This window comes from Gavia stellata, chromosome 7 (assembly GCF_030936135.1).
Source record: "Gavia stellata isolate bGavSte3 chromosome 7, bGavSte3.hap2, whole genome shotgun sequence".
Taxonomy (NCBI): domain Eukaryota; kingdom Metazoa; phylum Chordata; class Aves; order Gaviiformes; family Gaviidae; genus Gavia; species Gavia stellata.
The window spans coordinates 39,189,595-39,202,420 of record NC_082600.1 but is presented as its reverse complement, the minus strand read 5'-3'; the positions used below and the strand labels follow the sequence as shown (position 1 = coordinate 39,202,420).

Sequence of the window (12,826 nt, the reverse complement as noted above, 5' to 3'; positions counted from 1 at the left end):
AGCAATCCACAAGGGTCTCCAGCAGAGGCAAGCATTTGCTTACAGACAAAAAGGCAGCATCCCAGGTACCTGGTATGTAACTCTCATGTGGACTTCAAGTCCGCTGCTGACACAGCAAGGCTTTTTCAGCCTCCTCACAAGCAGTAAGGGGAAAAGCAATGCAGCACAGAAGAGACACAGACAGCAACTGTCTGGTTAACAGCCTCACAGCCAGAAAATGCCAGAGGGAAAAAGAGATGCAATACCTGAATTTTAGTTATTGCCAGGCTAAGTAATTACTGAGAGAGGTGGCTAGCAGCCTCATCTTAGGACCAGGAACTTCATCTTTATGCTTATAAAAGCCAGCTTTTGATGATGAGTTTGTAGAATGAAGTGTCATTTTCTTCCATGTTTTGCCCTCCTTATGTATTTCATTTACTGATAAGCCTATTAGAAAAGGATACACTTTGCACCAAAGAGCAGCAGAAACGGTGCACAACCGTGTGGGGTAGCAACCTCCTATGGAAGCTGAAAGCTGGGTGCAGGCTTCTGACTTTAAAGTCTTCTGCAACTCAGACTTCTGCACACGGCTTACATTATTCTTATGTAGGATTTTCCATGCCATCGCAAGTTACTCCCAATCAATTTCTAGCAAGATCTATAGTCTACATTTCTTCATGTGAAAAGGAAGACCTATTGCCAGCAAAAGCATCACAGAAGTAAATGCATTTTCAGACACAGGGGGCAATCAATAGTCTTGGAAATCAGAAAAGTTGTAGCACAGCTTTAAGCAAGTCAAAGGCCACTGGGAGAGATTAAATATGGACTTCCCTAAAAAAACATTTCTAGGCTCTTTTTTTTGTCTAGTATCATTAACTCTGCTTGTGGCTAACAGTGATCAAACCACAGCAACCTTGTTACTGTTTTCAGAAAAGGCGGATTTTGTGGACACAAAGTCCATTTTTTTTTTCCTGTGTGGAACTTGGGACAGCCTATCCATTTTAGGATCACCTGAATCCAGAACTGGACATGGTGTCCCCTTTGCACTCTGGGGCATGAAGCAGTGGAAGTCTGAGAAGAAAAGGTCAGAGCAGACCAGCAGTTACGTGGGTGACCCCAACACAAGCACACAGGACTGCAGGAAGCAGCAGTGGTCAAAATGACTCTGCACATGGCACCTGTCCCCTGCTGAGGGTAAGGAGGCTGATGGGGCAAGGCTGGTATTTCACAGGGCAGACAAAAAATAAGTCTTTCACATTGCCTTTTCCCAAGTCTGCCTTCTCAGCTCTGTAGTCCCAACATTAAACTTCATTAGCAAGGAGAGCCACGATTACTTCCAGCTTATAAGCAGTTAAGCTTCGCCTCAAAAGTCTCACTTTGATCCTCATATTTGTCATCTATCCAGTAATTAAAGGACTTTTTTCCCTCTGCAAGTTAAAAGGAGCTTCAGGTATTGGGGATGCCCCCAAGCTGCTCTGCCATGGTCTGAACTTTAGACTCACAATAGCTTGGTTGCTCATTACCTCACACAGCGCAGAGAAGAAAAACAGAAGCGTAGCAAGCCTTCAACCCAGGGAGAAGCAGATTTACTCTGTGGGACATCAAAATGACCATACCTACGTCAATGGACACACCATGATCTGAAAGGAGAAATACTTTCTCACCCTCTAAACTTCTTCATAATCTTATATGAATAGATGTAGAGAAATTTTTCAGACAAAGGTAGGACTTCCCAGTTGACCAAGTCCCTTTAAGTAGTCACTGCTCATCAGGCATTCAGAAACCCCAGGGCAACAGGATTTTTTTTTTGTTTTCTGAACACCAAGTATTTCAGCTTTCCTGCCCAATGAAGCCTGGCAAGGAAGCACTTCCATTTCATGCAGAAGATAAGGTCTAGCTCAGTGCTACTGCGGGAAGAGATCCCCAAATTCACGTTCCCCCAAAACAAGAACAAGCACACCCTCAAACTTATCTATTTGGTATTTCAAGCCAAAAAAAACAGGACAAAGTATCTTGGGTTTTTGTTCAACAGAGATTCATACAAATCTTCCTTTGTGGTATAGCTATCCCTGCATGTTTGCATTCTAGATAAATCAAGTGGTTTATTTAATGCCCACTACAGCAAAATGTGCACCTCCACAGCCTGCAACACCACCAAACGCAGAGCAAGGCACTCCAGAGGCCACCACTGGCTCAGCAGCAGCAGAGACACATCCCCCCCCCCCCCCCCCCCCCCGCTTCTTTCTACCTTAACATTTTCCACCTGAAAACAGCATTTCTACATTAAGACTTTGTTTTTCTTTCCAGGCCAGGTAGCAGCCCTGCATTCCCCAGTTTGGCACTCAACCTGAGACCAAATGACTAAACAAATAGAGACTTCTGTGTCCAGCTACAGTAATGCCAATGCCTGCCACCCCACCCTGTGCAGTACATAAACTCTCGTCCTCCCTGCAGCCACCCATGCCCTGCACACATATAAGGCCACCACCTCCTCGTGTGGCAGGCGTGGCTGGCACAAACCTACACCAGCAGCTGAAAGCTTGGCAACCTTACAGCCATACACTGGGAAAACCACAACATAATGAAGTCACACACCACAGTGCAAGGCATGCAGCAGCCCCGCATTACACACTATTACACCAGAACTGGTCATTATTGTGGAAGTAAATCCACATACCATTTTTACTTGATGACTTTTTGCTTCTGTCTTTTAGCTCTTTTAGTTCCTCTTATTCCAGAAAACATCAGAGAAGCTCATCCTGTGTTACAGAGGGTTACCTATAAATCACAGCCAATTCATCCAAGTGCAAGTCACACTCCAGCAATGTCTTCTCCACAGAAATACCAAGGAAAAAGAATGTGGTTTAAGCTTCTAATACCAATACAAAGTAAACTGCATTGAATTAACTTAAAACTTCTTTTGCCAAACAAGGCCTAAAGGCAAAAACCTATGGCCAAATAATAACACCCATACCCCCACCAAGGGGATACCATTCACCACATGAGAGACTGCAGTGGTGTTTGAAAACATTGTGCTTGTAAGGATGGACATGTTTTATCTATTCTAAGACATGTATGTCCTGGAATACATGCTTTCATCAGAGGGTAAAGCAGGGTGGGAAGGGAGGGAGAGAGGTTGTCACATCTGGGCAGGCCAGTATGGTTTTACTTTATACAAGAATGCAAGGCAAGAAATCTTCCTTCCCCCTCTGTTAAACAAATGCAACAACTTCTCTTGAGAGGACACCTACAACCTCTTACCACTTCTTCCTGGATCTATATTCTCGAAAGACAGAAATAATAATAAAGGGCCTCAAAGCCCAGATCCCAGCAGCCAGCTGAGTATCGCCTAAACACGTGGATCTGAACAGAGAGGCCTTTGCAATCCTCTTTGAGCCTCCTGTTGTTCTCCGGCTAGTAGCAATGATTTCGCTAGTTGGGAACCAAGCTCAGCGTTTCTCTTGAGGGAAGGTCCCATGAGGAAAACTCATCTACTACATATAGCCCAAACCATTACATAAGACATCCAGACCCACCTCTTGTATCCAGATCTACATAACTCAAGTGCCTGCTCTAAGCAGGAGGTTGGGTCTATAGTAGCTCCAGAGGTCCAACCCTTATTACTCTGACTTTTCATAACCAAAGCTATTCCTTCTCACCAGGAAGCTAAGCAACATCGTCTCTTCTGAGAACTAGTTCCTGGACATCAGGAGACTGGTAGATTGTTGAGGGGTTTGTCTTCCCAAATGTACTCAGATCAGCATCTTCCTAGAAGTAGCTTCACATAAAAGAAACAGCCTAGTTCAGTTTTAATTAATTACATTTTCCTGTATTTTCATTTTTCCTACCTTCCCCCTTCACATGCTACCAGCCTTTAATTGTGACACGTGTCCCCACCTGAGAGCACTGCCTAGCACACTGTAGATTACATCTCGATTACAGACAGACACATAGCAAAGAAAACTGATCTGCCCTCAAAAATTAACACACATTGGTATGCAAGAATTCATGTGTGATCAAAATGAGCTCATCTAGCTCACTGCTCCATTTCCTGCAGGTGCCAGAGGCTTTGATAGGCAGGAAGCATGTGGAGAAGCCCAGGCACCAACTACACAACATTCATGGCACTGTACAAAGCTTGCATAAATGCTGCCTACACTAATCACCTTCCTTAACCTCCCCTCTTTTTTTTCTTAGAGGCTAACAGAGCCTCAGCATCCAGAGCTGTCAGTCTCTGTTCTCACAGGCAGTCTAAGACAAATACCTTTCTCAGCATCCAATTCCTGGGTAGCAGGCACAGTGTCACACTTGCCAATGGATTCTACATACTGTGCAATATTCTTATTTTCCTTCCCTTCTCCAAAAAGGGGAGAGGATCTCCGCAGTAGTCTTTCAAACTTTAGGTACAGAGGGTGTAACAGCAATCACCCTCACAGTGCAAGTCTGAAACAACTCTACTGAATTCATGGGCTCATCCCAGTATAACTAATGAGATAAGCCAGCTTCAAAAAGCCTGCTTAAAATATCTTATTGGCTCCTCCTTAACCTCACCTACCTCCAAAAATTTGCTTCAACTTGAAAAAACAGGCTGCCTTCTACACTTACAGCAAATTCTACCATCATCATGTACAACATTTTTGGCTCCATAGCCAAAAAGACGACAGAGAATATCTCAAAGACAAGAAAGGCTAAGATAATCATTGTGTCCTAGAGAAAAAGAAATCTAGATAGAATTTACTGATTTTACATTTAGTATTGATCCTCATGGCTTGGAAGACAGAAGAAAACCCTCTGCAGTGTTTACTGTGTCAGTCCTATAACATTCACCACTTGTAGGGATTAAGCAAATTGAGCACCCAGATTGATGTGCTGAAAGGGAAGAAAGTGTTGTCTTGAACTTCTCTGAGCAGCTAGGCAGTGCCCAGCTATAGCTTCACAGAATTTAGGACATGCATATGCCCTTGACACATGATGTTAAGACACAGTTCTGTATTGTCTAAGCTGAATAACATCTCCCAACAGCTCAAAGTACTATAAGTAGAAAGAGGGTGCAAAATTCCCCTATGTACTGGGAGCCTGTTAAACAGTTGGCATAAAAAAAGGAAAAACTTATGTACACTTGAGACAGCAGGAATCAGTTATGCAGCAATTAAATACACAGTGCAGGAGAACTATAAAATACCAGCTTGCTTTAGCAAATATGGTTGCTTGCCACCAAGTATCTCAGAAAAAAGAAAAAAAAAAAATCACATATCTCAAATTCAGCAAGGCTTGTTTGGAATAGCACTTGGAGAGGCTGCAGCACATGCACCATTCTGCAAGAAGCAGTATTTCTGACTTGAGTCCTCCTCTTTAGTCAGCACCAACCAACACACTACTACACCACTGGAGATGGTGGAAAAGACCGGGCACAGGTACACAGATCAACCAAGGAGCAGCCAGGACTATTTTCTCAGCCATGTTGCCAGAGGTCAGAAGCATGTTAGTGCCAACTGTTAACATTCAGTGGCTCAAATGCTTCAACTCCTTCCAACTTCAGTATTCAGGCCCTTTCAAAAGTCTTGCAAGTAAATACAGATCTCCTTTGCCTCCTCCCTGTGTTGCCTCACACTTATGCAGGGCAGCCTGATTTTAGTCAAAAAAAAAAAACAAAAAAACCCCAACCAAACCAACACCCGAGTTGTTCTGAAGAATCTAGGTGTCTTCTGTGAATCATTTAAAACAAAAAAACAGAGAGACTGACAGATTTCAACCTATTCTGCAACAGCCCTATCTTCAGGTGACATACCTCTCAAACAGTTGTTTTTCAGATGAGTATTTCATATTCATGAGTTCATCCCAGGCTCTCACTGCCATAAAACTGCCACTCCACCAACACAAAGGCGAGTCCCTGCCCCCAGACTAAGTTACATATCAATAGCTCTGATGCCCATTACAAACAGCTGTCTTTTCTTGGGACTCTCACAACAGATCTGCTGAACTAGAGAAGACTGCTTTCTGTCAGGAACTGCAGAGCCCTTTCTGTTGGAAAGGCAAAGAGAAGAGAGGATTTCAGCAAGTGAGATGTTAGACCAGCTATAATGACAATTTCCTTGAACAGCCACAGTAAGGACATCAGCAACACCCATTCCCCCTGGAATGCCTTCATTTTCATCTGAAGGGCCCATCCTTGTAAAGGAGAAGCACGTCAATCTATACAACCCAGGTGAACCCAGCTTGCCTCACTACAACTCATGTTTAAGGAGAATATGGTAAGAGCCTGATCCCTACTACAGTCAGAGGGGAAATAGCACACACAGGTAATGCTGGGTTCCAACCTGCTGCTCCAAGGTTAGGTGAGATAACTGTTCACCAGCGAGTTTGACCCAAGCACTCCCCAGCTGGCTGTTAGAGTAACAGAGCTGGAGGGGAATTGGCCAAGGAGCACAAGGCTATGGGGGGGAATCTTCTTCCCAATCTCACACACAGCAAGTTGTTTGTCACATCAAAAGTTGAAGAGTCTTTTTGCCATGTATTAGTTGATGACTAAGCTATGCTAATTAAAAACTCTAGTTTCACAATAAGGGATAAATACAGATGAAAAATTAAAATCACGAAGTGTCTGTTCCACAAAATGTTGGGGGAAAGTGGGGAGGAGGTGAGAAGAAGGGATTGTCGTAGCTGAAATGGAACAATATACTGTTTCCAGGATATGGTGGCAGCTGAAAAACCCATCTTCCTTCCTCTCCACTGGAGATTAAACCAGACAGTCACAAGGGTAAAGCTGGTCTTCAAGTTACCTTTACATAAACACCAAAAAAATACACAAAAAACCCAACCCACTCTCATCTAGAATCCAAACCCTCAACTCATACGTAAAGAAACCCACAGAGGAAGTCCCCTCTGGCCTCCTACCAGTGGAGCAGAGAGAAAATATCTGGGGAGAAAAACAGATCAATTTTCAATATTCTGTACTGTTTCCTTAATTTTTAATACCAACAATGCCATATGCCCCTGGAGTTTCATGCTACAGCACACCACTTGAAAAGGAAATACTAACCTGGGCAAAAAAAAAAGTCAAAATATACACAAAGGAGAAACCCTGATACGTATGAAGGGATGCAGGTGAACGCTGGACGACCCCAGAGTGGACACCACTGCTGTAAGCGCTGGGAGTTTAGGCTTTCCATGTTACAAATCGTTCAAGCAGACAAGGGGGGGGGACAGACAAGAAAGCACAGGTTAGAGAGCATTGAAAGCCTTATGGGAAGCTTTGCACAGGAGCTGTTCAGAAATGCTTCTGCCATCCTCCTGTTCTCACTTCACAGGATAAAAATAATGGGGTAGAGGAATCCTGTGTTCTGTACTGCAACTTCTCTGCGGTCTCTCTCTCTCTCACACATACACCATTTCAGGATAATTGTTTCACATCATAAAAGATGAACACGATGTTGAAAAGTGATAGAATATGAATAACTAAGTACAGGGCACTCATTCGCAGGAAATGCCCTGCATATGCCAATCGAGAGTAAAGAAAAAACCCAACAACACATATGCCTTCCAGTTTTTATTTTCAGGTCATGAAAGCAATCACCACCCTGAAAATGAGCATTTCCTGGGATTTAACAACTGTTGGGTTATTAGCGCTAGGCAAAGGCAGTTATGCCTAGCCCATAATTTTACCCACATAAAATGTGTCACACTGCATCTATTAGCAACATCTCTTCAGGATATTGTCAACAGAATCAACCTTAAAAAACAATTGCTGTTTTGAAGTGCTCATAAACCCTTTCTCACAGCTAATGCTTCCACACAGGTTCACATCAGGAAGCCACGCTGGACAGCCTTTGTAACACGCACTCCACATCTGTGCACAGTCACTAGCAAAAAGGTAAGTTTCAGCGCTGGACCCACTGCCCCAAACGCTTTAAATCAGTCTTCTCAGATGGGCATTTTCTGATGGAGCCTTTCTGCCTCCTCCCCAATACCTTTTTTGAGCCTCGCTCATCTAGACATGATGTCTACAAAGTCCAAAAATTGTGCAGTTCGCAAAGGGATCAGATTTTTATATCGTCGCTGCAGGCCTTTTCCAATTCTGCATTAGGAAAAAACACTCCATCAAAATGAAACACTACAAAACATTGCACTGCTACACAGATGCTAGCTGTGCGGACGCACTCAGTTAATCTCTTGTCTTCTAGGGAAGTTCTTAACTTGTCTAAATCCCTCCTGTCCCTCTATTCTGTACTGATACTAAAGAGGGTCTCAAACCACCCTGCAGAGAACAGCCTCTAGAGTGAAAGACAGTAAACTCCCTTACAAATTCACCAGGAGGCCAGCTCAGCCAGACTCAGGACAGATTATCCACAGAGGATTGCCACCAATTATCCTCAGAGAACCCACTATCACAAACCAAACGGCTATACTAGGAGACCTGCTTTTAGAAGCACAAGGATGAGCTTCTCATCAGCTTTGTACTGCCAAGAAAAGGCTGAAGAGGCTAACTCTGCACACTTCTCCCCTTCCCTTCTTGATATGCAAGACATTTAACAGCTTTGTCTGAGTGATCATTTCACAACAGACCTAACCAGTATCTTCACCACCACCCCCCGCCCTTTCCCCACCGCCACAAATAAGATTTAGTGAAGAGACACTGTTTTAATGGACTATTTTTTGTGTTATATTACTTGCAAAGTCATATTTCACTATATATCTAGGCTTCAAGCTCCTCTCTCTACGGCTGCACAGTTCATCTTTAGATCAGGAGCAGATTATTGGCATAAACCAAAACAATATATAAGTTGCATACACATTCATCCTAGAAAACTTACAGAGGTCTTTGGACTAGTGATCAGAAATTAGTCTCTTTAAGGGTATTTAAAAACATTTGAGAAACAATAGTTGTTTGCTCTGGCCAAGGAAGGAGGAAAGAAGAGACAGAAGGAAAAATATCTTCTAAGTTTCAGCTACATGCCGACTTGCATTCTTTCAGTTACATGTCCCAAAATGTCCCTATATTCAAGTCCAACATGTCCTGAATCAACAAAGAGTTATTTTCTTATTCAATGATACAAAAAATAAACACACACACATATCCACCAAGATATCTATTTAACTGAAGTGTACAAGCACCACTCAGGAGCACCCAAAAAGTCTCAAAAGATTTAAATGAGCACTCCTAATGACACCCCCTGAAAACTCAAGCCTTTGCACTCAAGGTAGCAGTTGCAGGAAACAAGGACAACAGGCCAGCACCGCAAGAAGAGTGGCAGCAAAGGAGTTTAATGCCTTATCGCTGCTAGAGGGATCTGAGGGGAAGAGGGCGTAGTCAGAGGAATTATCCGTATTCTGATTAGCATCAGAACAAAGGCTCACATTAGTTCGTCAGCACTAGGACTCCCCTAGAGTACTGGATAATAACCTTGTTGAAAGTATTAGAGGGATTTCCTCCCCACCCCACCCCCCCCAATCTACTTCCCTTCTCTAAAGGGGGATAAAAGGGTGAGGTCCGAGAAACAGCTTTATATTTTGTTCTCTGAAAGACATATCCAGGTAGTTTCTTACCATTAAAACATAACACACACAAGATCCTTCTGTGATAGGTTTTCAGAGGTAACATTTGGGAGCAGGTATGGAAGAAGAATCAAAACAAAACAAAGACCATTTTCTGTTCAAGAGAAAAAGCCAGATAGTACAGGTGGCTTATCGTGCATGCTTAACTCTGCAAGGCAACAGTTTCTACAGCAAAACCAGGGAGTGGTAAGGGGGTGAAGAATACAAGGGAAAAAACAGCTTGTGGTATCTGAACACCACAAAAACCAGGTTAACAGAGGTGTCAGGAAAAAGGCTAAGGAATGGCTACAAAGGAGCCAGACCCTACGAACATTTTAGAACGCTCGCTTTCGAAACAGGAAGTAACGCTAACAGTAAGTGGCTGTCTCGCTGCAGGAGGAGAACATGGAAGGCAGCACATTCTGATTTTAGTCTACAGAAAAGTCACTGGCATTTGGACAAAATGCAGGTTTAAAAAGCAAAGAGTCAGGAAAAATAAAGTAATGGCATTAGCTTTCATCTTACCTGGTGTTGACACAAGCTGGCGTACAATGGTTGTCAAGTCAGTATGATTAAAGCAATGATTCAGTGACGATAGGTTGATTCACACACCTAGGAACGCACAAAAAAAGTAAGTATTAGCTGTGAATACATAGAGGATAAGAAGGGCAACCCTGTCGCACAAAAGAGCCAGAAGACCGAGGGGTGGAAGCAGCTCTATTATGTTTTTAGGACACAGGCACACAGCTATGCTTCAGGTACAGGCATTACCTGCAAAATTCAGATCTGGGTTTGAGATATACTGTACAAGTTACTCAAAACCAAAGAATATCCAAAACTACCCTCACACATTCCATTTAAAAATTTCAAGTATAAGAAGAGAACAGATCACAGTTTCAAGCATAGCAGTGTGTTGCTGAAAACGTCTTTCAGCAGCACTCAAGCTTTGTTACTTTTTTTTTCCCCCAATGGGACGGAAATTTCTGAGAAGTTACCTGAAATACTCGGATTACAACTGCATCAAGTCCAGCCATCAGACACACACGTACACTTCTACAAATAAAAATCTAGTGATCACAAATAGTGCATACTTTCCAAACAAGCATAGGAGAAAGGAAAATTATTTCTGTGGTGCCAAAAAAAACCACGGGTATGTTTTATTGTCTCTTATCCCCCCACATACCCTTTTTATTCAGTATTAATACTAAAAATTCCAAGACTTAAAAAGAAAAGATGGTTATTAATAAGGTAACCTCCTCCACTTGGGAAAGCACAGCAACCAACTGAGAACTGGGCAAACTGGTCATCCGAAAGTGAAAGTAAAAGCTGTGCAGCTGGAAGGAATTTTTGTGTAGCCTGCTTAAAGATCTCCTTTGCTGCTAAAACATCTCATTGTCACATTTAAATGTCAGCTTTTTGAGTCTCAGGAGTGTGCAAGCCCTGCAAGATAGCAAACCAGAAACAGACTTGAGATGGAGGTTCTCACAGCTAACGAAATTAAAAGTAAGCCTAGCAAACTCCTCTTCGTGTCTCTCATTCAACTTAAATAATCCTATGCTTACCAAAAGACACAACCCCTGCTCATACAACCTTGCTCCCCATACCCATGAAGCAGTTTTTAATGGATCTGTTAGTAGGCTTGTATGGTTTTATAGCCTGCTCAGAAAGCCAGGGCAAAGCCTGCAATGGGTCTCCAGCATATTTTTGTTGCACATCACAGAACCAGTTTGCAGCATTTCAGGGTCACACGGCTCTTTGCAACAACGCTTTGGTTTTATAAAGACGAACTACTAGATTTTCCTAAGGGGAAAACAGGAACCTCCCTCTCCTGAAGCAAGCAGCACGCCCTTTTTGGGCTTTCAAAAGGAGTGAGGGGCCTTCGGAGAGGAGCCGGGTTTAAAGCTTTTGGGATGATCCCACATATGGCCACTGGGTCGCCACTGGCATATGCGGTGGCAGATGGAGAAGTGAAGCTTTCATACCCTCTGAGCAATGCTCTGCAATTTTGACACTTCTCTCGAAAAGCAGAGATGTCAATCACCCTTCCAGGCTGGTGTTTTGGCACAGAAGGGATTCTCCTCAGGCTGTGTAGCAACACCGAAGTATAACCTATACAGGCTATTTTGGGGGCAGTTTCTGTCTTATAATGAATCCCCACACAGCAGAGGATGATAAATTACTGTTAAGTCTTCTTCACTGCACATTAGCTTTCTTTTGCCTTTTGGCTTATTACAGAGCAACACAGACCCAGTATGCATCTTTACCTTACCCCCCCATCCCTCATTTAAAGGAGTTTTAATTAACATTAGAGCTCCTTACTAGGTCTAACAAATAAAAAGCCTTGTGAGAGTGATTGGCACAAATGGGCTCCAATACCCAAAGGAGATTTTGGCACACCCCACAATATCACTGTATTAGCGTGGGCTGCTTCAATATCTACTCCTTTAAGACTTTACAGAAGTTATTTATCAAGAAGAAAAAAAAACCCAAACACCTTAAATAGGTTAGAGACGTTCAAGTATTTCACTAATCTATGTATTTAAAACTACACATACAAACTACAGCTCCTTTCAAAGCAAGCTGCCTTTAACAACTATTGTTGAAAATCAAGTTGCAAGTTTAGCTTTTGAAAGATCTGTATTTTTATATAGCATAAGAACATCACTCTCAAGCTCACTTACAGAAATCAGGGGTTTGGAGTTGGGTTTGGGAGGGTGTTGTTTGGTTGGGGGGGTGTTTTTGTTTGTTTCTTTTAAACAAGACTGATGCATCAATAGGCTTTCCCTCCTAAAACTTATGCTCCCGTAAGAGTCCTGCAGAAAGAGATCTAATATTCTAACATAACTTCTTATCTATCTTCATTCCCAAACCAGATGTAAACTTGGTTTTGATCAGAAATTCTTTCAATTCCCACTCATTTTATTACAAAACCACATTAAACCAATGCAGGAAAAAAACAGAAAGAGCAGCAAACTGTAGCAACATTTGATTACAAACCAGGAGGAAAATGAGTTGAGGGAAAATGTAAACAGCTTCAAAGTTTTCAAAATGGTTCTGGAGCTTTTAAAGTGTAAGCTAACGAAGCTATGGACAGGGACAAAGAATATTGACAGTGTTTCACTTCTGAGCATGAAGTTAAAATGGTGCATATTTCAGCCTAGCAAAATTCAAGCATCTACAAGGAAGTCATTCCTATGGCAAGTGAGTTTACACTGCTGGACTGAAAGCCATTCTAGTCCATAGCATAAATACGACAAACTGCTTCATTTTCCACTTAAAAGTGCTTCCAGAAGCCAGTTTCCCTTTACCCTGCTCT

General features: G+C 42.6%; 1 protein-coding gene across 2 annotated transcripts in view; it reads right to left on the bottom strand.

Moving 5' to 3' along the window:
* The window catches only part of SUSD6 (sushi domain containing 6), an 87,565-nt gene that overhangs the window by 70,057 nt on the left and 4,682 nt on the right, over positions 1 to 12,826 (bottom strand). For both annotated transcript variants that reach the window (XM_059819522.1, XM_059819520.1), the window contains exon 2: positions 10,036 to 10,122. The gene's annotated coding sequence lies outside the window, so the exon portion shown is untranslated. The remainder of the gene's footprint in view (positions 1 to 10,035; positions 10,123 to 12,826) is intronic.